Source organism: Anas acuta, chromosome Z (assembly GCF_963932015.1).
Source record: "Anas acuta chromosome Z, bAnaAcu1.1, whole genome shotgun sequence".
Lineage (NCBI taxonomy): Eukaryota > Metazoa > Chordata > Aves > Anseriformes > Anatidae > Anas > Anas acuta.
The window spans coordinates 45142038-45168179 of NC_089017.1; the positions used below are offsets into that span (position 1 = coordinate 45142038).

Here is a 26142-nt window from a genome sequence, read left to right on the forward strand (position 1 = left end):
TTTTTCAATAAAAGCCCAAAGCAAAATCCGCACCTGCACTCAGGTAGATAAACTGCCAGCCTGTATTTTGAGTTTTGAAAAACATAGAAATGCCTGCATATATAATTACTCACCTTTCTGTTTTGCAGGATGTACTGATGTACAAAATGTTTGTAAAAATCTATCTAGTGTCCAGTGCCCTCCCACTTAATACTCCTCTGTGAGATGTGGCCATATGTACCTGACACACATATTAATGTTATCCCTTTGGGCCTGCTTCGAAATTCTGAAAGTATGACATGGGAAACACACAAGAGACTATGTAACTTGAAACAAATCTGCAAATGTTTCATATTACACACATCCTCCAATTAGCTTTCCTTCCCATGATATTCTAGAAAAAAATAACACATGTAATACAATATGTAAATTAAATTGAAAATAATTGCACGTGATAACTCATTAACAGCGAAAAGCAAGAAGGGGGAAAGTTACAGGTCAAGAATAGATGCGTAGTGCACCAATTTTCAGTGCTCTCTCTGCCTTTTCTGTGGCATCTAAACCCTACGTATTTTGGAATAGATGTTCTATTTTAAAACACTAAGTAAATATTAAACTTCTACATTCTCTATCTTATTGTTTGCATTCTTTGACACTTGGCTGCAACTTGCTGCAACTTTCTCAGATGAAGTCACTTTTTAGCAAGATAGCAGATAAATCTGAAGTAACACAAACAGACAAAACTTGTAAAGACATTTAGGAAATGTCCTTCTCATGTGCTTCTCACTGAGAGCACTTTTAGAGATCAAGTGATTCTAGCATTCTTCCAACTACAAGCAAAAAAACCACATTGCACTCTGTGGATCTGCTAAGCTTAAGTAATCAGCTTCTCTCTCTCTCTCATGTTTTTGTTTTCTTTTGTTTTGTTTCCCTATAGAAAGCAGGGAAACCTGTGGCAAGCATATGCTTTATGACGGACTTAAAGGCTGTACTGCTGAACTCATTACTGACGCTCTGCCTGATTCATGCTCTTTGCCAGCCATTTTCTAAAGAGACATGGTAGCTCTGTGAAGCTTTCTTTTCTTCCTAAGTATATGGTTTACTTATTGGTTACTATGCTTTTATTTTATTGGCTTAGCAAGGTCGTGATTCAAAGTCATGATCAAATGGATGTTTGCTTTTTTCATTATTGGTAAGACATTAATTCTTTCAGTTAATGTTTTGTGGAAAAAGAAAAAAAGAAAATGTGTGAACTATGAAGGTAAGGAAAACCACGTAATGCATTGATTTGGGGATATCCCTGGGACTTCCATATATGCATCCAGGATTCCCTTAAATATGCACTGTATTTAGTGCACAAGATGTTGATAGTGTTTTGTAATTGTCATCACTACAATTTTGAGGTAGAAAGCTAAACCTGGAAACCAGGAAAAATATGTATAAAAAAAGAAAGGAACAGCAGATTGTGAACAGGTAGGTGTTGTTTCTAGATTTACTACTGTCTTTGAGGGTGACCTCAAATAATCATTTATGTCAAAGCTTTTAAAAGCATCCTCTGATTCTGCAAAGTCAATAAAAGGTATATAGGGATTGACTTCTTATGATGAGAATCTAGGATACTGTACACTTCAGAAAGAGTATCATAATTCAGTATGGGAAAATTTAAATGCTATTTAAATTTAAAATTAAAATCCCCAATAAGCTCCGGTATTAAACAGAGTTTTGAAAAAATAAAATAAAAAAATCTTCTAATCCCCATTTTAGCTCTCTTGCCAATACATGCAAAATCATCCTAAAACAGACCATAAATAAAAATTATGAAGTCAATTAGTGTGTTCTGAACATCTTTTGGATAACAATGGAATTAATGGCAAATATCTTTAAGGAACATTGTTTAGTCACAATATTTTTTGAGAGATCACAAAAGCTATTCACTTACAGACTGATTTATTTTAATTGCTGCATAACACCAATAATACAATAGTATGCTTATGAATGAGGTTTACTGTCCAATAATTAACTTCAGAAAAAATGAGGTGATAATTCAATTACTACACAAAAGTTCATTTTTTGATAGGTTTTATTGTATTAAGTACATCTTGTCTTTTGCATTAAGGCAAGAGCAATAATATCAAGAAACCATATAGGCATAGTTGAGTTCAGTTAACATTTTTCCTGTCTATATAGCAATACTGTGCATGTTTGTATGAATATTATAAAAAATATAAATATACCACTGATGCAAGTCATTTCTCTGAACTTCCAAAACATTTGCTACTACTGAGTTCTAACCACATACTTGAACATTAAGCTACTATAAATTTTACAACCTGCAGTTTGAAAACATTGCCTCTTCCATAATCCAGCAAACCAGTGTGCTAAATTTTGTAAGTGATTCAGTCTACCAAACAATACCAATGAAAAATAAAGTGTCTTCCTCTGTTAGTGTAAATTGCCAACAATCAGTAACAAATTTTCCTCCTCCATATGAATGCCATTAATATCTTCCAGGGAATAAAAAACATTGCTTCCTTTTTTTTCTCTATTCTTCACAAATATTTATAAATTATTCTCATATCTGATTGCTTTGTGTTTGTCTGCAAGAACTTTATGGCATCAACAATTAGAAAGACATCTAATCTTTTCTCACTTGGAAGTAAGAGAGAAGAATAACTTAAGCTTCTGTTAACAGTCTCTAGGGTGGGATTTATTACCCCTAACTTTAGCCATCTAAATTTAAACATCAATTTTAAATTGTTTAATCTCATACAATGAGAATGGAGAAAGAGATTTACCTCTACGGTATGATTCATGCCACCTTATGGTAGAAATCTAAGATAGGTGGTAAGTGCTTTTCTTTCCACTTAGAGAAGGAATATAGATGATGAATTTATACAAGACACCTAACTTTCAAACAGGTAATATTATTTGAAAGAAATCCAAAGGAATTTATTTCAAAGAAATGTACTCCAGAACAGGAAAGGCACAGAAAAAATTAGCAAGAAATCCAGGAAAATTATTATTACCTGATTATTAGACTACAAAACTAAAGCAATAAAATATACAAATAAATAAATAAATAAATAAAATTCTGAAACTGTCCTTGAGAAAAGAAGAAATAGTAAAATTCCTTTCCAGCTTTCTCTAATAAATGCCCTAGTTTCAATGTCTAACAGTGAAATGTTTTAAGGAACCATGATTCATCATCACTATGATTGCATTACTGTATTTCATATCCTTAAGCTTAGTTTGAGTTTTACACCTATTCAGTCAGTGGCTAGAGACACAATTTGGTCAATTGCTATCAACCATCTACCTTGGACTTCTGGCCTGCGTGGAAAAGGACCCATGCAGGAACAGTATTCAGATAAGGCTAAAAAATTCTGCATTGCCTGGAAAAGGAGCCAAGTCAGGTGTTGAAGGGCAACAGGACTGACACTGAAGCTCAGTGCTAGAACTAAAGGAGAAAAAAGGATGCAGTGATACTGCCTCAGTTCACTTTTTGAGATAAACATTCATAAAATCTACAAAGCTGGTACCTCTGGAACAGAAGTGGTGGAGATAACAGTAAAAGCAATTTTTGCTTTGAAAAAAATAAAATTAGCTTGTCTCACTTCTTCTATATATTCTCAGTTCCTAACTTCAGAGGCATTCCAAAGAGGCTTTTGGATGTAGACAGACTCCCCATGGTATCTTCTGCTTGTTTCCTGCCTGTGACTTTTTCTAAGATCCTGGCTTGTACTCTGCTATCCTCCTACAGTTCCTTATGGCACTGTCTTAGTGCTATCCAAAAATACATGTGCTCCATAAAGAAGCTGCCTATTTGCTTGGAACTGATATTGGCATCCTGAGTCTTATTAGATTGTACCTTCAATTCATTAAATTTCCTTCCAGAACAATACTTTTCTAATGTAACAATCCAGTTTCAATGAGTCATTTGGCTAGATGCTTCAACCCAAACCGTGCCAAATTACAGGGTTCCGCTAGAACTAAATCTCTGCGTAATCTGTGTGTTTTTTCCCTCCATCTATGAATTGTTACACATGGACACTCATTTGCCCAGTGAAACTACAATAAAATCACTTCACAGCTATGCAAAGGGTGTGAACATACTCAGGGCTACATAGCATATTCAAATTCATAGTCCTGGTGCTTGTGTGTAGCTTGTACTAGACCGCACTTCCTATTGCCAATGTTTTATAAAGTACAACACTGTTGACCAAGGATGCACAGATATTGAATTTGGACTTATAGAAGAGTTTTAAGCTTTTTGTGTTTTCTTAAGTTTCACACACTGTTCTCCTTTTTGCCTCAGTATTATGTATGCATACAAGCACACTAATACCTTTATTACATAACTGTTCAGAAATGCTCCTGCTTCACGGGAAAGATGCATCTCATTCACACACCTTATGCAAACAAGATGCGAATTGTTACACAAGTGAAGACACGCAACGTGAAGTTTGGAAAGGCTATTGAGGTGAAGCTGGCATGGCCCTTCCCCGGGCCAAAGAGTGAAACCCTCCCTTTGGCTTGTTTTTCTGTTTCTAACTGACAAGACATTGCTACTTCATCACTTGTGGGGAAGAGCTGCACCATGAGAAACAGCACCCAGAGCAGGTTCAAGGTTGTGTCGAACACTACCACACATACTTTTGGGTAAGGGGATTCAATGCTGACTGGATAGTTTGTAAAGAGCTGACCCAAATGATGTTACTCATAAGAATACACATATGGGTTAACTTACAGTCCTGTGAACCTTCATGCTTGCCCTCACCTTTGCCCCAGTCTGAATAGAGCTGTAGAAAAGCAAGCTGTTCTGCAAGCAATGGAATGAATGAACTGTGGCTGACGCTTGTTTTTCATTTTTAAAAAGATGTGTATTCTTTCAGCTGGAGACTTCACACAGCTGGGGCATATAAGCAGTTTGTCTCAGGTGCAGATTTGCAGAATAAATTACATTTATTTATTTATTTATTTATTTACCCCCCCCCCCCCCCAGCTGGAGTTTTTCTCCTTTAAACAGCCTATTCACAAAGCCTTTGAGAAATTAGTGATTCAAAGACCTCTGCTTAATGCTACATTTGTGCTGAAGGTATTGGGGTGGAGAGAGAGGCAGAGGCAGAGAATGTGATCATGTTTTGACAAGAGGCTGGACTGTGGTAATTCCAGAAACTCATTTTTATTTAATACCTAAATGACAGAAACCGAAAACAAATTGTATTCTCAGATTTTCAGGCACAGAAAGGCTTTAATCTTTAATTTGAGTCAAAAAGCATTATTCTCTAAAAGAGCACTAACTGAATAAACACTGTCACAGGCATCAGTAGACTTGTAAACTATGAAAATTATCTCAGGCTAGAATCTTAGCAATTAACATCTATGCAGCTTTCTTTACCAGAAAGCTGCTTACGTTCATTATTCTAAGGAAGTTTTTATTTAGAGCAGAAGACATGTTATAAAGCTGCAACTTGAATTAAATCACCTTTACATTAATTTCAGTGAATATAATTCTTGAAAGAAAAGAGGAAGTATACTGAAGTAAGAGTGGAGAATAAACAGAGCAGGTAAGATGCTGACAGATGCATTTCCCTATTCCTTCACTGTTCCCCCTCCCCCTATCTATCTCTGGTGCTTTTCCTGTAACGCTCCTTACTGCAGGGCAGTTTAGGAGTGTTTTGGCAGGGAACAGTCTGCTTATTCTCCCTGGAGACTGCGCAGAGATCATAAATCTTCCCTGGAGTTCTTAACCCTTATATGTAACTGACAGCTTTAATCTTCTAGGTTACTAAATTTGAGGAAGAAGTAGTGCCAGCATGTAGGAAAAAGGCACACGTATTCATATCAATGGGTAGCCAGCCACGCGCTTTTACATATTGTTACTTAATGCACTTTGGGAGCAGAAGTCTGTTACGCACTTTGCATGGGATGTGTCTGTTTAAGACACACTAGTATTGCAACTAAAACTGGTGATAGAAATAGGTCATCAAACTTGCTTTTGTTATGGAATTTCTTGTTCTGATCGCATTACTTACTTCCACCTGCTTTTCCCTATATTCTATTATAGTCCTTCCCCTCTATCCTCCTTTCCCTCTTACTCTTGGCGCAACTGGCACCACTGTTAGGCCTTCTACTGTTCGAGTTAAGAGGGAGCCAGGTCCTCATAATAATTATTACAGCAAAGTGATGTACGAATGTTTATTTTATTTTATATTTATTTTTTTCAGAAAAAGGGCGATGACAGACCTCTTAAGCCAATCAAGTCAATTATTTAGACAATAAGAACATTATGTCCGACCCTTTTTCCACCTGGCCAAATAAACTATATGAGAGAAAACCTACCGTTACTAACCTTACCTCTAACATATCTTCCAGTAATATTTCTGTTTTACACAGCACTGTTCCACACATAGTTCAAAGCATTTTAAAGCATGAGCAAACATCCTGCACATAAAACAGAGAAAATAAGTTACATATTTCAAGTGACATATAATCTTATTGCTACAGCTAGGGAAAGATTGATGTCTCGTGTCTTTTGTCGCACCAGTCCAAAGCTACAAGAATCATTTCTGAAAGATACCGGAATGCTGACGTACAATGCTTGGGGTTTTTCCACTGTTTTAGCATGCTTGGCATTAGTGTTAGACTGACTGCATGATTCTGAAGATGACAGAACATTGTCTTTTTTTGGTTTACAGGGTTTTTTCTTCTCTTTTACATAAGGATTGCTTTCACAGCACCGATTGCTTAAGGCAAGTGCTATCTAAATGTGTTTGACTGTATGCAGTCATCAGAGGCATGTTTGGCAACTTTCTGTCAGAATCCAATAAATATACAGCAATTAAAAGAGAGATTATGAGAATCTAGTAGGCGGGCAAACAAGTTTCCAAAAAGGGCAATTACCACATAAAGTATTTGCCAGCATAATTTTTAAAAGAATCCAGCAGTTATAAACTGCTGTGATGCTCTACTGTTTGTTAGACATGATAAAAGCCCCTTTTATTCTGAGTTCAGAACTGGAAACGTGAAAATTTATAGTGGTGATAAGGCAGACTATCAGGTGTATCCCAATATTCCCCTTCAACACATTCTGAATTATCAACAAAACAAATCCATACATCATGTCATTTAAACTTAGCTCAAAATCCTACAGTGACATGCTAGACTGGATATGGTAGTTCCCAGTTAGAGGGCAATAAGTGGTACTGTTATACAGCTTGCCCTCTTAGGTGCTATACAGATCAGGTAACAATCAGACAATTACACGTGGAGGGCTTATCCATGATGTGCACAGGGGAAACATGCAAATAAGGTCTCTCTTCATGATTTTACAAAAATAGACCAGAAGTTGGTCTACAGAAACTTTCCAAAGAACAGTAAAAAGGTAATGGATCATAGTGTTCTCCAGCTTTGGTCTAAAAAACCTAAATGACGCCTTTTTAGTGTCATGCAACATCTGGTACAGCTGTAGGTCATTTATACTGAATGTCTGTTGAGTTCCCAGAGTTCATTAAGCCTGATTCTGTGTAACTCTACCCACTTCTGTGGGAAGTCACTGATGGGAAATTGCCATGCAGGTCCAATTGTATCTCCATGACAGCTCTTAGATGTATGAAGTACTTTTGAGAATATTTCATTTGTACTCTTAAAACAACTTAAAACAGAAGTTGAATTCCAGTCTACAGAAACATGTAATGTACCATGCACCAGAATAGCAGTCATGACCTTTGAGTTTCTCAGTATTACAAGTAATATATATATTTTTAGGAAGGTGCATCCATCTGCTTTCAGGATTTAAAGCTAGTACTAGAAAAACAGTAGAAAATGGTGTATTATTTACTATGTGTAATTAAGTTCTTGTAAATGAAAACATCAGAACGTCAAACTAACTTTTCAGAAAATGGGTAGGATATTTATGATATATATGTAGTTTAGAAAGGACAGTCTTTTCCAGGTTACATGTGGGAGGTTTTGGATGTTATCCAGGATGACTCAGTTTGTCTGGCTTTTCTGAGTCTGTGACAACCAAAGTGACGTAAACATGAATTACAATCATAACATGCCAGTGCTGCTTTTTAAGGTCTCCACTGTGCCTTACAGCATTTATTCTCCTTTTAACAGTACAAGTGGCCTTAAGACACTATTTCTCACTTTACCAAACAGCTTACTGCTGTAAGTCTAAAGCCGGCAAGCTCTTCTATACATTGACAAAAGCAATACAAGCAAATACATCAATCCTATTTCTTGTCCTAGAATACAAGCACCCCAGTTCATTGAGCTTTTTGAAGGTTCATACATTGTTGTGAGCTCTTGAAGACCTTTTATTTCCAAAACTCTTTGGTAAATTCTTGTCCATACATGTAACCAAAATGAGAGAGCAAAAAGCATGAGAAGTATTCCAACCCACACACACTGCTTAAGTTGCTCCAGGAAAAAAGCTAGAGCAAAGTAAGACTATTGCTTCTGGCTCTCAAGACTGACCACAGGAAATTCTGTGAACAAAACTGTTAGTCCACGATATTAATATTTCCAGTTTCTATAACTCGGTGCTGTTAGATTCTTTTTCCATAAACTGTTCTTAGGCTTCTGCACCATGAGACATCTGACACTGGCACTGACATCACAGAGTAGCTGTCTCTTTAACATCATAATTATTCTGTCTGAACAATGACCATGATAAAGTGAATGCCTTCATCTCACTTCATTGAATAATTTGGAATTTAGTTCCTGAAAATTAAAATGTAAACACAGATTTTTTTTAAAAAAACAAACAAGCAAACAAACAAAAAAAAAACAAAAAATAGTTAACTATAGTTAACTACTCAGTTTCCACTCAGTCTTTTAAGGTATTACTAAAATCCCTGACAAAGAGGCTTAGGTTGAAAACTGGGTTCCTTTGTAATTATTTTAAGTCCCACAAATTATATGGCCAATGGAAATGGTCCATCTAAGGGAACTAAACTACAAATCTCAGGGAGTGAAAATGTAAAGCTATTACATTACTTTATGAAGCAGTACGTCCACATCCCAGTTGCAACAAACCAATCTTATCCTTGTTGATGTCAGCAATGTTTCAGGTCTGTGCTATAACAAACACTTACATGGAACTGAGGTGCCCTTTAAAACACAAAATTCAACCTCACCCTTCCTCCCTCACCGTTCAAGGATAGGCCTTTTGTTTCGGGCAGGGACTTTGCTGGGGTACTCCCTAGATTGGAAGGAAACTGCAGTTTGTTTTTGGAACTTTTGCCTTGAAATTTCTCTGTCCTTCCCCAGCTCCCTTTCCTCCTTCTCAGTTCTGTGCTTTTAATGAAGTAAGTTCAAAAGGCTGGTGGCTGACAGTTTCTGAAACAGGTGGCTTGTAAGATAAAGGCCTGACACTTTTTTTTTTCCTGTTCTGGTATGCCTTATATCAGCAGTTAGTAGCATGCCTCAAGTCAGATATGCAACTGCTTTTAATATTTGAGATTAAAAAATTCTGTGATGATCTTTTTTATATAAGGACTTCAAAGGAATGTACAAGAAACATGTAACTGTTCAGCACATGTGAAATGTGAGTGTAAGACATCAGATGGGATTATCATTAAGTTCATTGAGATGTTAACAGAGAAAGGTTTTATATCTTTTCAACACCCTGCATATACTGAACATCAGGAACCCAGTTCCCCATAAGTTAGAGAAAAATATTTTTAACTGTATGTCCAACTCAACCTCCAAATAATGTCAAGTAAAACACATGTTTCTACTGCTGTGAAGCTCTGTAGGATGCCATAGAAATGATAGTCTTCAGAGACGAATTTGAAACACACACACAGAGTAAAAATGGTACATTAACTTGCAGAGTATCTGATGGTTACTTTACTACACCCACAGCAGGGGGAAGGAGGAGCTGGCTGCGGTAGGCTGCTGCTCAGCTCTGCAGAAGCCTGTGATTCAGGAGCCTGTGCACCAAGAAAAGGGACACTGGAGGAGAGTGCAGAAATTTGTAGGGCAGTGCACTGTCATCCAAATCCACTGCCACAATAAATTATGTAGCATTCTTTTTTGTAGCCAAGTATACATCAAATAGGCCAGTGGGTGATTCGTGTCACAAGTCAGGAGTACTTCCCAACTGGTATCTAACTAGCAATTTCATCTTTACTTCAACAAGATTTTTTCATACTTACAGAGTAAAAATTTAGAAGAAAAGCATTGAAAACAGGAATAAAAACAGAAGAGTTAAGACTTAGAAGAGGGAGGAATTGAAAAACAAGACCAAGGAACTCAATAGAACAAAATAAAGTACGGTGTTATGCTAACATACTGTGGCTCTGGAGCATCCCAGACACAGTGGGACTCCAGATTAACAGCCCATTCAATAGGTGCCCCTGCCAGTGTTATCACCTTGTTCAGAGATGTCACTGAAGAGCCCTCCATTTTGGAAATGAGGGCAATGTTTTGTAAATGAAGCCAATACAGCTTGAGTGTCTCGAGATCCTGTGCATATATATATTATAGTACAATGTATATTATAGTACAGCTCATGGGAATTTTTTATTTTTTATTTTTTTGTAAAAGAATTTTCTGATTTTCATTCCAGAACACTGTGCTTATTTTCATACAAATTAAGTTTTCTCATTTTTCCTTTCTGCTTGCAACTGAGTGTAGCAGAATAGGTAACTCCCAAGCTATAAAAATATGAAAATTGGAGGAAAAAATCAAAGTAACCTATTTTTCTTTTCAAAATATTCTTCACTCTGGAAAAAATACAAATGGAAACAAGAAAAAAAAAAAAAAAGCCCTAAATACATCAATAAGACAAAGCCCTGCATTGTCTTCAGTGGGGGAGAAAGAACAATGGGATGGGACAGATGAAAACGGAAGGAAAATATACATAAAAACTCATTTTGAGTTTATTTTCAAAAATATCCCACTGTCAATAAAAACAAAAAAAGTTTTTGTCAAACTATCTGATTTCTGTAAAACTACCAAAATCATACTTCCTTATTTTCCTCCTTCCTATTTTTGATCATCTTTCCTGTCTATTTATCACAGTGGCACATACTCTACAAGTGCACAAAACCCCATCCTGTTACATCAATTTCATAATACTTCAAAGAGAGGTTAGATGTCAGCTGTGAATCAGGACCTTCAGGGATGTTCTTCTCTCCCTTCCTGAACACTAGCAGGACAGCTTGATTCATAAGGGACTGTATATTAATTGCAAGTGACTGGCTGCCTGGGTGTACCTCACTCAGATGCATGCCATCTATTATGTCCTTTGTAATGAAACTCACAGTGCTGATACTTAGAAAGTTAATATGGCCATGCAATGAAGCCATTGATTCCCATCCAAGAACCTCATCAACCAGACACATTCTCTTCAACTGTGTGGTCTCATGAATTAATTAATGCAATTCAAGACTCTTGTGTGTTGAAAGTGTTCTGAAGCCAAACACTTTCAACTATTACAGATGATTAGCGGTACTGATCTAGGGCATGTTTAACCCAGCGCTTCGTTGCTGAAAGTAAATGCCACTTTTAATCATTTCCTGTACTGGGGGTCAAGAAGAATAACACATTTCCTTTTCTGAGTCCAGGGTATCCTAATTTAAAAAGCACAATGCCTTGTAGTCCTGAGAGTTGAAAACATAATAAAACATGAAGCCACGTCTCTTGTGAATCATGGATTCTATTTACATTGCTGTCTTAATTTTGTGGGAAATTCAAGTTGCCAGAGTAACTTTCTCCTTAAACGGGCAGAAGGCCAAAGAGAACCTAAGGGATTTTCACTTCTTCTATTTTTTTATATTTTTACCAGCTGCACAGATTTGCCTAGTTTACCTTGTATGAGAAATGAAACTGTCATGCTCCAGTCAACCTACTGCAGTAATATGGGAGTTAACTGCTAATGCATATTGCAGAACTCATACGGCACTATTGTTACTAAAATAAGCTTCTAAACCTGCCATCTATGGTTTTGGGAATTCTTCCAAAAAGCATAGATAAGCATCTTTTAATTAGTTATCTGTCAAACAGCTTAATTTATTTGACAGACATTGCTGACAAGAGAAGGTCTGTAACAGCCCCATAACATAGTGATGATGCAGTCTGGTCTTATGTGTGTGTTATCACATTGGCAAAGTCTGAACAGATATCGTTATATATTGACAGAAAGGTGCAATAAAAAAATAATTAAACTAATTTGAACTATATGAGTACCTTAGGATAATGAGCTGCTGGCTATATAACAATTAGATATCACATTTTGCTATGACTTTTTATTTTCTCTTCATGATTCTGCTAGTTATTCTCTTGCTTTGTCTCGTCTCAGGTTAGACCACAACTTTTCCATGTACCAACAGTCCTGAAGAAGTCCTCATTTACTACTGCAACGTTAAAAATTACAATAAACAACAATGATTCAAGTAGCTGTATTTGTGCTTTATCTTCCCACCTCCCAATCCACTACTAACTACCTTTAAGCTGCACACAGTTGTGGGGATGATCAGCTGGTTTATACAGCTTTCTGGCTTTTAAATAAAAATGGAAAAACAGAATGTGCTCTAGATTTAAAGGTGGAAAGAGAAGCCTGGCACCTGTAGCACTTATGACTGAAATACTAATATAAATGGAAATTCTCCAATTTCAAAGGAGCTACCTACTCAGTAGGTATTATGAATGACCAGCTTAAAAGGTACACGTTTTGGACCAAATGGACCTGAAAATCAGAGATTTGGGCTTGATTTGGCTAACAGGTTTTAGCCTGGTAAGAATTCAGAGGGTGAAGAAACCTCTGTTGAAGAGAAATTTTAACATTAACTGACACTTAAAACGAAAGCTGTATCTACTTTGCTCAATCATGTAGCCTGAATGTTCACATGGTGGTAAGAACATCTTGGCATGGCTGAACTCTTGAACGCATTTGCTTATAAGCCAAATCTTTTTTTTTTTCCTTTCTCCTTCTCATTTATTAAATTATGAAGTAACAGACCTCTTGTTTCACCTACATAACTGAAAGAACAGTGTAATCCATGACATCAGTTTTAGGAGCAAAATTCTGAAATTGACTTAGGTATTTCAGAGACCAAGACTTTGGCTCCATACAAATATATTGCACACAGACGAACATAGAAATATAAATAAAACCACCATTTTCAGTGTTTGGGAATCATATATCACAGAAGTAGGTGTGCATTCTACAGTAAGTGTATTCAAAGTAAATTATTAAAATAATATGCATTGCTGTATTTTCACAGACTTTTCAACAATGAAAAACTTGCCAAACATCATGACTATAAATTCTATCCAAAGCTAAAAATTCCAAGACCTGACATGACACTAGCAAATTATTCAACAGCTAAATTGCTAGTATCATAGATTTATTTTAGCCTTTCAAGCTGTAAGAAATAAAGAAAACTTCTGTACAACATAATGCATGTAATCACACATGAATAACGAATAAAGCATGAAAAACTCCAGGTAAAAAATGTCTCTTCATATTCATGCCAACTGAATGTCATCTTGAATAATTAGATTTTATTCTTGCCTCTTTTATTAAAATGGCATGTGATACTGGCCAAGTCACATCTTTCCGAAACAGATAGTATGCATTTCTTTTATTCTGGGAGCTAAATTTAAACATGTAGAGTCTGATATGCAGCAGAGTTGAGCAATGACTTTTGTAATTGAAGTCAAGAGTTTGAGTTTTCAAAGATGCTAAACATACTAATCATTCAGTAAAACAAGTTTAGCTACATACTAAACATTCAGAAAAAAAAAAAAAACATTTTAAGTTTCATAAAGCTGTAAATTCTGAAATAATTTTAGTTTTAATGCTTCCTCCTGTTCCCTACCATCCCACATTCAATTAAGAAAATTGCCAAGTAATTTCACAGGATGTTATTAAGCCAACATTTCTAAACAATCAAGAGGTAGGTCATTAATAGCAATTAATGAAATTATCATATTAAAAACTCACAAGAGCAATTAGCACCTTGGAAGGTGATGAAATCACTTTAAAAGAAATTTTAAAATAATGAGGCTACTAGAGGAAACTCTAGGAGGAAATTAATCGTTCTCTATGCACCATATCATTTCAATTATAGACAGTAAATAATGCACAAGGGTATGAGGTCTCACACCAAATGACAGCATAACAATACTAGCTTGCTATTCATTTTTTGATCATCATCCATCTTGTGAACTATAAAAGAAGATACTGAGCTGATCTGATATGAAAATAATCCAAGTCCTTATTTTCAATGAGTAATATTTCTAAGGGGACACAGGCTGTCTCAAGTTATATAGGTTATATACCTCAAATACTTTTCTGAAGTTTTGGAAAGAGTGCAACTAAGTACAGAGAATTAATTAGGTCATTTTCTGCTTCTTTTGCTAAATCATGATCTTGGATGACAACACAATGGAAGACAGTTATTCTGTCACAACCAAAGAAAGAGATATTCATAGACAAGAGCAGCTCTGGATTTAAATGTGCATGTAAGCCAAGCAGCAAATAAACACTTAGTAATTTAATCTAAGGAGACCTGTGCTGTAAAAAATAAAAATGTCATTACTCATTTTTCTTAGTATATTAAGCATGTATTGTTCTTTAAAAACCTGGTCTGCCCTTTGTGCTGATGGCTTTTACTGCTGATGTGTGTACGTGAGAATTACAATAAAAATGTTACAGGTACCCTGGGAAAAAGACTTCTGTGAGATGTGATTGACATGCTGTTCTTTTTCCGAATATATCTCAATCTGTGTGAACAAACTGTGAGCAGTCTGTTCAGTCAGTCTGTCTTCCTCCATTCCTCACTGTAAAGGAATGGTCAGGGAATCACCAACTATTCAGAGAGCTTGTCTTGTAGAGAGTAATGGTCTAGAGCTGTAGATATACATGTAGGTACTCTCCTGGGGCTAAGAGAGAGATGTTTCTCCACGGACCTAGTTGAACAGATTTATAATCCATGGAGCTATAAACTTACCTGATACATTGGAAGTAAAGATGTCAGACTGGATCTAACTGCTGTTAAAGGACCAACTATTAAAGCACATTACAACAGTTTAAATGAAAATGATCCAGACCCCTTCTATTTTCCAAATCCCAAAAAAGGTATTAAAAGTAAGCATGCAAGCTTTGAAAGGTACTCAATGCAAGCTCCTCTACAAGAGGAAACCAACTGACTTTACCATACTGAAATACCTACTTTACTATTGCTGCACCAGTAAACCGTGGAAGTATGAAAAAATGTCTTTTTTTGTTTGTTTTAGTGAATTCTACTGTCTGGAAAATGTGGTCCCATATCTTGTATAAGCAAGTCCTTTGTCCCAGTGTTCTCATTCCTGTCATTTGTCTAGAAAAACAAAAATCTTACCCTAGCAATTATTCTTTCATTTTGCTCATTTATTAGCAAATTGTGCATCATCAAAGGTGTTCTCAGTATTTCCCTTATGTTCAGCTTACCTGGCAAGGTTTTGGCAGCAGAGGGGCTGTAGGGGTGGCCTCTGTGAGCAGCACCCAGCAGCCGCCTCATGTCAGAGCAGAGCCAGCTCCAGATGGCTCCAAAAGGGTCCTACTGCCGGCCAGAGCAGAGCCAGTAAGTGGTGGTGTTTGCACCTCGGTGAGAGCAGATTTAAGAAAGGGAGAAACTGCTGTGCAACAGCAGCTGGGAGAGAGGAGTGAGAAATGAGAGAGCTATATCCCTGCAGCCCCCCAGGTGAGTGCCGCAGGAGGGCAGGAGGTGCTGCAGGCAGGCAGGCAGCAGCAGTTCCCCTGCGGGCTGTGCAGGGAGAGGCCCCTGGTGGAGCAGGCTGTCCCCCTGCAGCCCATGGGTCCCCCATGGAGCAGATCTCCACGCTGCAGCCCCCCCATGGGTGGAGGAGCCCCCGCTGGAGCAGGTGGATGTGGCCTGGAGGAGGCTGCGGCCCATGGAGAGCCCCCGCAGGAGCAGGCCCCGGGCCGCAGCTGCAGCCCGTGGAGAGGAGCCCCCGCAGGAGCAGGGGGTCTGGGGGGAGCTGCCCCCACCCGTGGGGGACCTGTGCTGGAGCAGTTTGCTCCTGGGGGATGGATGGATGGACCCTGTGGGACGGAGCTGTGTGGGAGCAGTGCTTGAAGAGCTTCTGTCTGTGGGCAGCCCCCGCGGGCTCAGCTGGGGAAGGACGACATCCTGTGGGAGGGACCCCATGGGGAGCAGGAGCAGAGAGGGACTGTGAGGGAGCGGCAGAGACGAAGACTCAGAGACTGAGGCCTCTAGACCTCTTTATATCTTTTGGTGCCTCTAGGACACAAAAGAGACAGAGAGAGTTCCGACTGCAGGAAGACATCCATCTCATACACTGCCACATGTGAATGGCAAATCATCCAAAAAGAATGTACCGGATGATTCTATTGACAGCTTCTTTCCCTCAGATAGAAAACCATTTCTTTGAAATATCCAAGTTTAAACTATGTTACTTAGTGATTGCTGCCCTGATGCCTTCCTTAGAGCAAGTAGAATAGTTATTGTGTTTTGTCTAGTCCTCAAACGTTCTTCTACTTAGTCCACTCTTTTAACTCTCCATGTTTGCCGCATTTTTATTTTTATCTTGCTGCAGCAAGATAAAACCTAGAAAGAAGTAAATATTTTTTCCACGAATCTTTTGGATTCCTCCTTGTGTGTAACACTGTACTTACTCTGCTTAGCATATGAAAATGCACTCTGTATAGCATATAAAAAGCTCCTGAAGCAGCTTTCAGAAACCTTTTTCTGTGCAGTGGTATTGATATTTTCAAAGAATTTCAGAAGCAGAGCAATTACTTATTCAAGTTCTATTCAGAGTCAGCATCCAGGATTTGTTAATGTACGAAATAAAGCCAAATAATTTCTCTCCCTTGCCTGTTTTACCCGTTGGTGCCTAGCACTAAAAATTTAAGACAAAGCTGGTATGCAGCTAAGAAGGAAGTTGGGAATTTGTGGTCTGTAACTCCTATTGATATATTTCCCCTTCCTTTCTCCATCTGAAATGAAAAAATGAATCTGGACATTTTTTTCAGATGTCTGTGAGACAGCTATTTTTTCCTGAGATACCTGACTCATTTCCTATCTTCCCGTAAATAATTTTACCCAAGAATTTGTCATCCAATATTCTCCCTTACAACAAATCTTTGGCCTGTTTACCTTCAGAAATATTGCAATATGTTAGGAGTTAAGACTAAAGAGATAATTAATATTCAGAGATTCTTTCTGAAGTATCCTATTCCGTATGCATTTCTGAGACTGAACACTAATTCAACCTTGGAAAAGTGATGTGCTTAATAAACCTTTCAGCATATATCAAGATAAAAATGCTCTCTGCTTGCTTGGCATACTGTCAATACTGTCAGAAAGGAAACGATGGAAAATAAAACAAGAGCCTGAACTGTAAGTTTTTACTAAGGTCACAGATATATTTGAGAACATGTATTAGATGACTGTCCCCATGAAACGGAAGATAATCACAGTTTTGCGTATATTTGTGCATATATACGTATGTTTTATGGAAGTGGATATTGAATGACATTTGATGCAGAGATGCCAAATATGTTGTTATACACCATTTCCAAAGCAGAATGCAAAAATACTGAAAATTCTCTGCAGAGAAATAGACATTGGCAATATTTCTCTTTTGGGAGAAACACCTGTCACAACTATCATTATGTATTTCAGAAAGGTACCTATGAAAAACAGCTTTTAGAAACAGCAAGTAAATAAAATGCAGAACAATTGCACAACTGTGTTTTTTTATATGTTAGTTATCAATGTTATGTATAGGAAAAACTAACCCAAAGAAGTTAGCCAACATTACACCATTTGCAGCCTGGGTTACTTCCTTATATCAACCCCCTTGCTAGACTGCTGCACCAATATTAACTAATAAGTAACGAGTAAGCTTCTTGAGAGATACTTGAAAAAAAATAGTCCCAGTACACTTAATATAAAGCAAAACAGAATCTACTTTAATTTACACTAGAAATTGGGTTTACCTCTGCTAGGGGCTGAATAAATGGAGAACAGCACTGGACCATATCTTAGCATCTCAGCTTATGGTTTAACCAGATGTCTGTAACTGTATAGCAGTCTCTTTTAAAATACATAGCAGATTTTCTCATAGCACAGATACTTAAGAGTAACTTATTTAAATTAGAAATAACAAACAAACAAACAAACAAAAATAGCCAAACCAACCCTACAGTTGAAAAGAGAAGAATTATTTTTTACATTACATTTCTTTGTTGATCTTGTTTTAGAAATTGTGAATGCTTCATACAAAAGCCACTCAGAATAAATCTGATTAATTCAGAGGATAATACGACTTAAATAAAGTGCAAGTACTGATTGCCACCAATGTCATTAGTTTTAGGAAATGCATCTCTAAAACATGGCTAAGTTTGCAATTATACACACTTAAACCACTTCTCTAACTACAAGTTTGTTTCAAATTATCTATACAAACACCAGTAAGGAGGTGCAGCAGCATAAGCTGATCTTACTAATAGTGCAGAAAAATTTTAAGTAATTAAATCACTCTGTATTTAAAGTATCGTGATAATGAAGATCAGAGATTGGCCCACAGAGAAGATAGAAATAGCTCTATACAGGACTGAGATATGGCTTTACAGCATGACTCACCTGAATTAGAATAATCCTATATTTTATATCTGCCTGAAACAATTTAATTTCACTGATACGCAACAGCTGTTGGTTTAAAAAAAAAAAAAAAAAAAGGCTCAGCACAGCTACAATCATAACAAACAATGACCTTGGCTTATGTATCGTAGCCATGGTAGCAACTGAAAGGACTCTTCCCACAATGTGTTAGGAGGAGGGTTTTAATCGCAGTTTCCCATGACTGAGTGTCTGAACAGTGTAGCAAGACTGAAAAAAAAAAGAGTTCCACAGTAGAGGAGGTTACTCGGAGGCATAAGATAATTTGTGAGGACATCACAAGAATTTTGCTTCTGTCATTTAGGGAATATTAGAGGCTCTGCTTACAGCTATTTTTAGAATCACAAAACTGCACCTATAAATGGTGGTTCAGCTTTGCTGTATTTATATTTCTGTTTCAAAGGAAAAGAATAATCTGTATGGGAGAAGTTGGGTTTCTTTTTCTTTGTGTCTGTGTGTGTGTTTCTTCTTAGTCTGAGCAGGAGGGTCAATGTCAGAACTCTGGACCTTGTTCTCAGTCTGACTTTCGAAAATTTCTTTGTGCCCTTACCATTGCATGTATAAGAAGTGAGCTACTACTCCAGTTACCTCACAGGAGTAAGGAAAAATAGTTCATCTCTTTCAGAAACAAAAAGTGAGAAGAGGCTTTTCTGGATTTCCCTCCAGTAGGTGAACAGCTCACCATTTTAAATCAAAAAGTTAGTGCATTTTTTTCATCATATTTCTGGGACATGCAAAAAGCACAAATATGATGCGATCAGCTAGATTGCCATGTTCACAGATGCCAAAAGAAGTTTGAAAAATGGGAAGATAGCAACTGAGGAGTTGCACAGAGCTTACATAACATTATATGTAGGATTCACTGCTGTTATATAACACCAAAGCACTAATCTTCAGGTAAGTAAATTTCCTTGTCAGTATATAGTGAGGCTACAGTACTACATATGCCACAGCATACTGGCATGCACACATGTTGCTTGAAATACCTCCACCCTATCCAGTCACCTTGAACACAGCCTGAGAAACATCCCCTCAGCATTTTGCAGGGAAGCTCAGTGGGAATCGTTGCATCTCCACTGTGGGTTTGCACTCTTTGCTTCTCGATGAGTTTGTACGGGCAGTGCTCCAGGCTCCATTTGGTAAGCTACCTGATCTGCGTGCTCCTGGCAGCTACTGCCCTGTTTGATCCAACCCTCAGGCCCTTTCTCCTTCCATTGGACCGAGGGCTTCACTTATGAGCTCAGCTGAAATCAGTGCCAGCAACAGGCAGAACTTTCTGCTGACAATTGCTCAGATTCAAAGCCCTCCTTCTGGTTCGTTGTAAAGCTACTCAGTCAAGCTTATAGCAGAATAAATGACTATTGCCAATAAATGACTATAGCCAATAGGTGAATAAATGACAAGTTTAATAGGACTGCATGGGAAGCTGCCCACAGGAAGCAAGGAACAATGTTCTGGCTGCATCCTACCTGCAAACAGGAGCTAGCCTTTTGTGTAATACACTCAAAGATATGGTTATGTTCATAGAATCCTTCAAATATCCCTGAGACGTGTAAGAAAAAAATTGCTAAGAAATTCAACCTGATTTATTGTGAAGGAAAGCTCTTATGCAACTGGCAATTCTTGTCTGTGAGCCTCACCTCACTGATTTTGCCATATAAGAGTAAAGCAGTCAAATGTAGAACATCATTGCAGTGTAGCAAAATGTGGGAGAGAAATAAGGACTTCCCAATTATCCTGGAGGGCAATGCCAAAGAACCACAGTGAATCAAACCTGAGCAGTTGATAACCGCTCTGTTTGGAAAGTAGTGTATCCTTAGTGGGTAGAGTGCTGCAATCACCGTGACAAGATCTGATGACAAAATCTGATGAGAAATTAAAAACAAACAACAAAAAAAAAAGACAGCAAAAAGCAGTGTTGATGTCTTTTCAAAATCTACAGAGAAGCATAAAAACAACTAGAGAAGTGAGGAGTGTGCAGGAAGTAGATGTCAACATCAGATATGTAAGATAAGAAGAGGGAACACTAACATCTCTTAGTAATAATATTTTCCCAGAAAAGTCACAACGTCTAGTAACTGGCACTCCAAGGACTACCTGAGTCAGAAGCAGTATACTTAACAACCCTTGGTGGCTTTTTCTTCCATTGAATTTGCCTGGTTACTTTCTGAATGATTGAAAAATTTCATCATTCCCTGCTCATAGCATCAAGTTACATAATACTTTTGTTTTATCTGAACATGCCAGACAGTAGTTTTATTAGATGTCTCCTAATACTTGCATTTGAAGAGGCAATGAACAGTCATTCCCTGCATGCCTCTTCCCTGTCACTAATAACTTTTCTTAACTTCTCTCTTGTTCCTCCTCAGTCTTCTCCAAAGGGGAGAGATCCAGCCTATGTGCTCCTTCTTCCACACTGCTACTGCTCATTGACCTGCTTTGCTGTCCCATGAACCTCTTCCAATGTTTCTTCGTCCTGCTCAGGATGGAGAACTCATAACCATGTACAGAGGTCAGCACAAGGGAGCCACTGGCTTCACATCGTGCCCCCACAACGGTTTCTGTAGAAGCGGGTGGGGAAGGGGAGGGAGCAGAGAAATAATCCCAAATGTTTATTTTTAAAGTCATGGCTACCAGGCTGGATTCCTGGACTGTAACTGTTTGAAAAGTTTATGAGTGAGTAAGCGATGCCACTTCTAAATGTTCTCCTTTTAAACTGGTTTTACAGACAGTTGTGCAGAACCTCTCTAGGCAGGACTACGCATTGCCAATGGAACAAAACTACTGCAAAAGATAAAGAAAAGGTCAAATAATTTGGCATAATTCTCTACTAGGAAATGCTTAGTATATAGTAACTGTTGTCAGCACTTGCGGGTGGTTGGTCTCTTGAGGATGGAGGCTGCGTGGAAATTCCCATGTTTTGGGCAAAGAAACAGAAGAGACCTATTGCCTTGTAAGACATGTAGCCAAGAGGGGAGTGTCTCAGCTGACACTGCCGTGTGCAATTGAAATGCATGGTGCTAGTGATGGAAGTGAAAATAAACTCAAGTACAGTACCGAGTGAACTAGAAAATGATCATTCATTCCAAATATTGTCAATATTCCTTCAATATTTGTAAGTTTAAAATACAAAATATACCAAAAGCATGACTTTGTGAAGTTCATGGCAGAAGTTTATAGAGAGAAAAGATGTCCTGTGAATTGCAAGGCTATTGCAGACAAACGGGAATAATGCTTTCATTTGATAAGAGCTGTTTATTTAGTCAGTATTCTATCCTAGTTAAATAATGTTTAAATGTCATTCTGAGCTTTCCTTTTTGCAAGAATTAAAAAATAAAACTTCAGTATCATTATATATATTCTCCATATATTGCTATACTGTCTCAATCTGAAGAAAAGACAGTGTACATTTTAATCAGTTGTGTTTGTTATCTATGCTTAAGCACTTAGATGTTAAACCACCTTTGAAGAATATACTTTTTAATTATCTACACAATCTGCCAGAGTCTGTAGCACTCATACCAACTTGTTTGCTTTTCCTACATTATAGCTTGAAATGACCCATTTGCTGTTTAAATTGGTAAGCATGTGCAGTAAAAGAAACAGCAGAAATAATTTGTTTTGTTCTACAAAGAGGGTTTATTACTTACTGGAAGAATATCCTGGGAAGTCTATATTGATTATTATGAAAGCACCAGTGTTTACAGGTATTAGGATACCTGAAGATTTAAGTGCCTTAATGCAGAACTTTCAAAAATCTGCACATTGAATTCATTTCAGATTAAACGTAGCAGCTTTTGAAAGTCTCTCTGAGTCTTCTACCTAGTTATTATGTGACTTAGAATTTCAGTTATTTCAGTGACTTGGAAATAGAACTGTAACCTCTTTAGGTGATAATTGCCTGAAAGGAAAAGTAGCCATAAAACTGGCTGAAGTGCATGTGCCTTATTTAAGCTACTGCATCAGCTACGGCATTAACAGTGCTGCAAGATACACCTACTTTTGTATGTGGAACAATGAGGAGACTACACTTACAGAAAATTATTGCAAACACTTACATCTGGAAGAGCATTCAAGCCATTCAAAAAGCTGGAAATATGCAGGGTGAGAGCCTGTATTAAAGGCTTTTTATTTTGTCAGCTCTCAAGTCCCTGCAATTCATATGAATGCCTACCTTCCCATATTTCAAATACAACAGGGCAATTTATGTTAGAGGTGCCATTTTTTATTCCCACCATTTCCACCATGCTTTTGGAAATGAGATGCTAACTCTTGTTTCAGACTGCTCATTTACACTTAATGACAGGCAGGATTTGAAGAAAAAAATTGCTCTTTAAAAATGTTGTTTTGCAGTTCCTTGGCTGGTTAGCACCTCAGTTTCTATATTTTTTTCTTAGACTAAGCTGGCATTTCCCTCCTTTGGCATGAAGTCTTGCTTGTTTCTGTTACCTAAGATGGCTACTACCTCCTCCACCTGTAGTCTTCTCAAAACTTAAAGGAAGGCTAAAGATTTATGATCCTCCCCCCTTTGCCAAAGAAGGCTGAGGCACACACAAATGTGCCCAATTTCCTCAGCTATTTCCAAGCTAGATTGTCATCTCTTTTAAAACTTTGCTGCCTTGTTTTCTCTCAGCGAATACAGGGATGCCACAATGGTAAAGCCCACAAAGACTGTCTGCTGACCTCTCCTCCCATTTCTTTTGCAGTCTTCTGTTTGCAGCCCCCTTTTTCACTCCCACAGCATCTTCTCAAGGTGCTCGGATAAAGCATTCTGAATCACATTAGAATCACCTAACAAAGAGATCATGCTGATGTTATGTTCATAGCTACTTTGCCTCTGCAAGCTGTGCTTAAAGACTAACAGCTAACCAATCTGCACCTCAGATCCACAGACAGAATTTCTTGTCAGGAAACAGCAAGAGTGGGACTGCTCCAGAGCAGAAGACAGGATGGGAGCCAAGACAGCCCACCCAAAACAGGTGCAGTCTGACAGTACCTGAGCAATGTGAGCAGTGCAGAGCAAGTGACAACAGGGCCAGCAGGAACCTACCAATCATCAGACAACTTAAAGGTAATGAATCAAGTCCAACATCAACCCAGCAAGTCCAGTCTGCAAGCCCAGGAAAAGCCTGAGCATAGGTCTGATGAAGTTTTAGCTCAGGTAAGGAGCAGGGCACGTGGACCTGAGCCTAAATGGAGCACCTAGGCCCAAAGCTGCAGAGTGCGGAGGCTGAAACGCAGTGAGGCTGGTCAGGACAGTTAAGGCTGCAGGGCCTTGAGACTTATGGTCTAGGCAGGCATATGAGAACTTCAGGAGCCACGTATGCTCAGTTCAGGGAACTGAACCCCACCAACACCACCAATTAAACTATATAATCCTCTGTACCAGCAACTATGTTGTTATCATAACTCAAATATACAGGGATATATATGTATCTTTCCTATGCTCCACGAGCTGGATCCAGGGAATGGAAAGTAAAAAGGGAAGATTTTCCATCAGGTTTGAAAGTCTTAAGGTCAGGACCCGTTTCCTTTAGTAGAAATAAATATATATGAATAAATAAAGTAGCAAAATCCGTATCATCAGTGTTGAGCAAAAATCTACAAATATGAATCTGGTATTTTATACGTGTATACAGACAGTTCACTTTACACACACCATGGAGAAGAAAAAATAAATTTTTTGGTCTCTTCTTCCTTCCTGTGTTGCTTTTGTTCTGTTTACTCGTAGCTGAGATATACCCATGATACTTTTTTTTAGAAAACCAAAACATGGTAAAGTGTGAGACGATCTGCATCCAAATAAAAACATCTTCCAATGAGAGAATTATTTAAAAATTAACTTTTTTTTTTTTAATTATTATTATTATTACTATTTATTTAGGGCTTAGAAAAAGCTTAATCATTTATATTCTCCATAGTCCTCACATATATCTGACAAAATATTTTATTTTATTATTTTTAAACTCAGACATCTAAGTTTCAGGTAGTCATATACCATACTTATTTCTTTTACTTGTGTGTCTCAGCTGCCTTTCCCATAGCATATCATTTATCCACTTATATTTTTGTGAAGTATATGACTTTTTATTCAAGAGAAACAGTTGTCACGAGTACGCTAACTTATTTCCCAGGTCACTGATAAAACACTCTCACTTTCGATCCCTTGCAAACAACTTGGAATGAAATTAATGTGAAAAACGTTTCAATCATAAGCCAAGTATTGATGAAAAGCTATTCTTCCCTCTCCCCCCGCCCCGCCCTGCCAAATACATTCATAGCTACATGGCTGTAGTTAAGACCTACTGCCAAAGCCTTTTGTGTTTATGCAATGTTTTCATTTGAGATTTTCTTTCTTCAAGTGTTGAAACTAGTCATTAGCATGTCTGTACACATGGGATGATCTCATCTAACGATAAACATTTCTGAGGCAAAGAGATGTAAAAAAGGAACTAAATGATTAAGACCAGAGAGAAATCAGAATGAATGCTTATCCTAAATAGAGAAAAAAAATATAATGCATTCAGCTATTTATGCATATGAATAACATAATGGTAGACAAGCAGAAATACTTGGGTTAATTTTTAAGCTGCCCATGTTCCTTCAGAATACATTTTTTAGATATTTTCTAAACTTTTTTCTTAGTTAGTGTTTACTTTTTTTTTTTTTTTTTTTTTTCCCTGTTGAGACTGTATATATGGAGGGTTTTGTTGTTGCTTTAAGCTGCATATGTTAACTAAAAATTTAGTTGATTAAATTTTCTCAAATAAAACAAATATTACACTAGCTTCTAATGCAGAAGTGACCACGGTCACAAAATTGTACATTTTTCTTCTAAATCATAGCAAGAACTTTTAGAGAAATAATATTTTTTGCATTTCTTTAGGTAGGATGTTTATTTCATGCAACTGCACTAAAGAGATTTCAATATATTTAGCTCCAAAGAAGGAATGATATTTTAGAGTACCAAATTCCTTGCAGATTCAAATCCTTGCATATATTATATCGTATTCATGGGATGTTAGTTAGTAAGTAGTCCAATATGATCCATCTCTTTTAGATGCTTGGAACGAGGTCTCATGCCTCAAATTTAGTAACTGACCATAAAGAAAAAAAAATGTCTTTTACACACAGCTACAGAATTTAGTATGCAAGCAGGCAATGCAACCAGCTTAGACTCTGTTTTGCATCAGAAAACACTTACAATAAAGGGTATGCATACAAAAAAGCAACTGACTCAAAGCTCATTGAAGTCAAAGGGTTTAACAATGATGCTTAAGCTCTTTGTTTCATCAGGACCTAGGTGACAGCTAGCAATAATTCAGTATTTCTAAAATTTTTAAATATTGTAATTTGGATTTTTATATGTATGTTGTACAAAAAGCAGACTGAAGCTGCTCTGAATAGTTCTTCCAATCTCCTATGACTGGATAATTTCTGATGGGTAACATGGAAGACAGGGCTTTCAGAACATGTCAGAACTGGGCTCTCCTCA

General features: G+C 37.4%; 1 long non-coding RNA gene across 1 annotated transcript in view; it reads right to left on the reverse strand.

The window, feature by feature from the left end:
* Window positions 1-16362, reverse strand: part of LOC137847671 (uncharacterized) — a 38148-nt gene extending 21786 nt beyond the window's left edge. Inside the window, exons 1-2 of the long non-coding RNA XR_011091025.1 lie at window positions 15428-16362; window positions 15171-15317 (exon numbers count right to left, since the gene is read on the reverse strand). This is a non-coding gene — a long non-coding RNA (uncharacterized lncRNA). The remainder of the gene's footprint in view (window positions 1-15170; window positions 15318-15427) is intronic.
* Between the last annotated feature and the right edge of the window lie 9780 nt (window positions 16363-26142).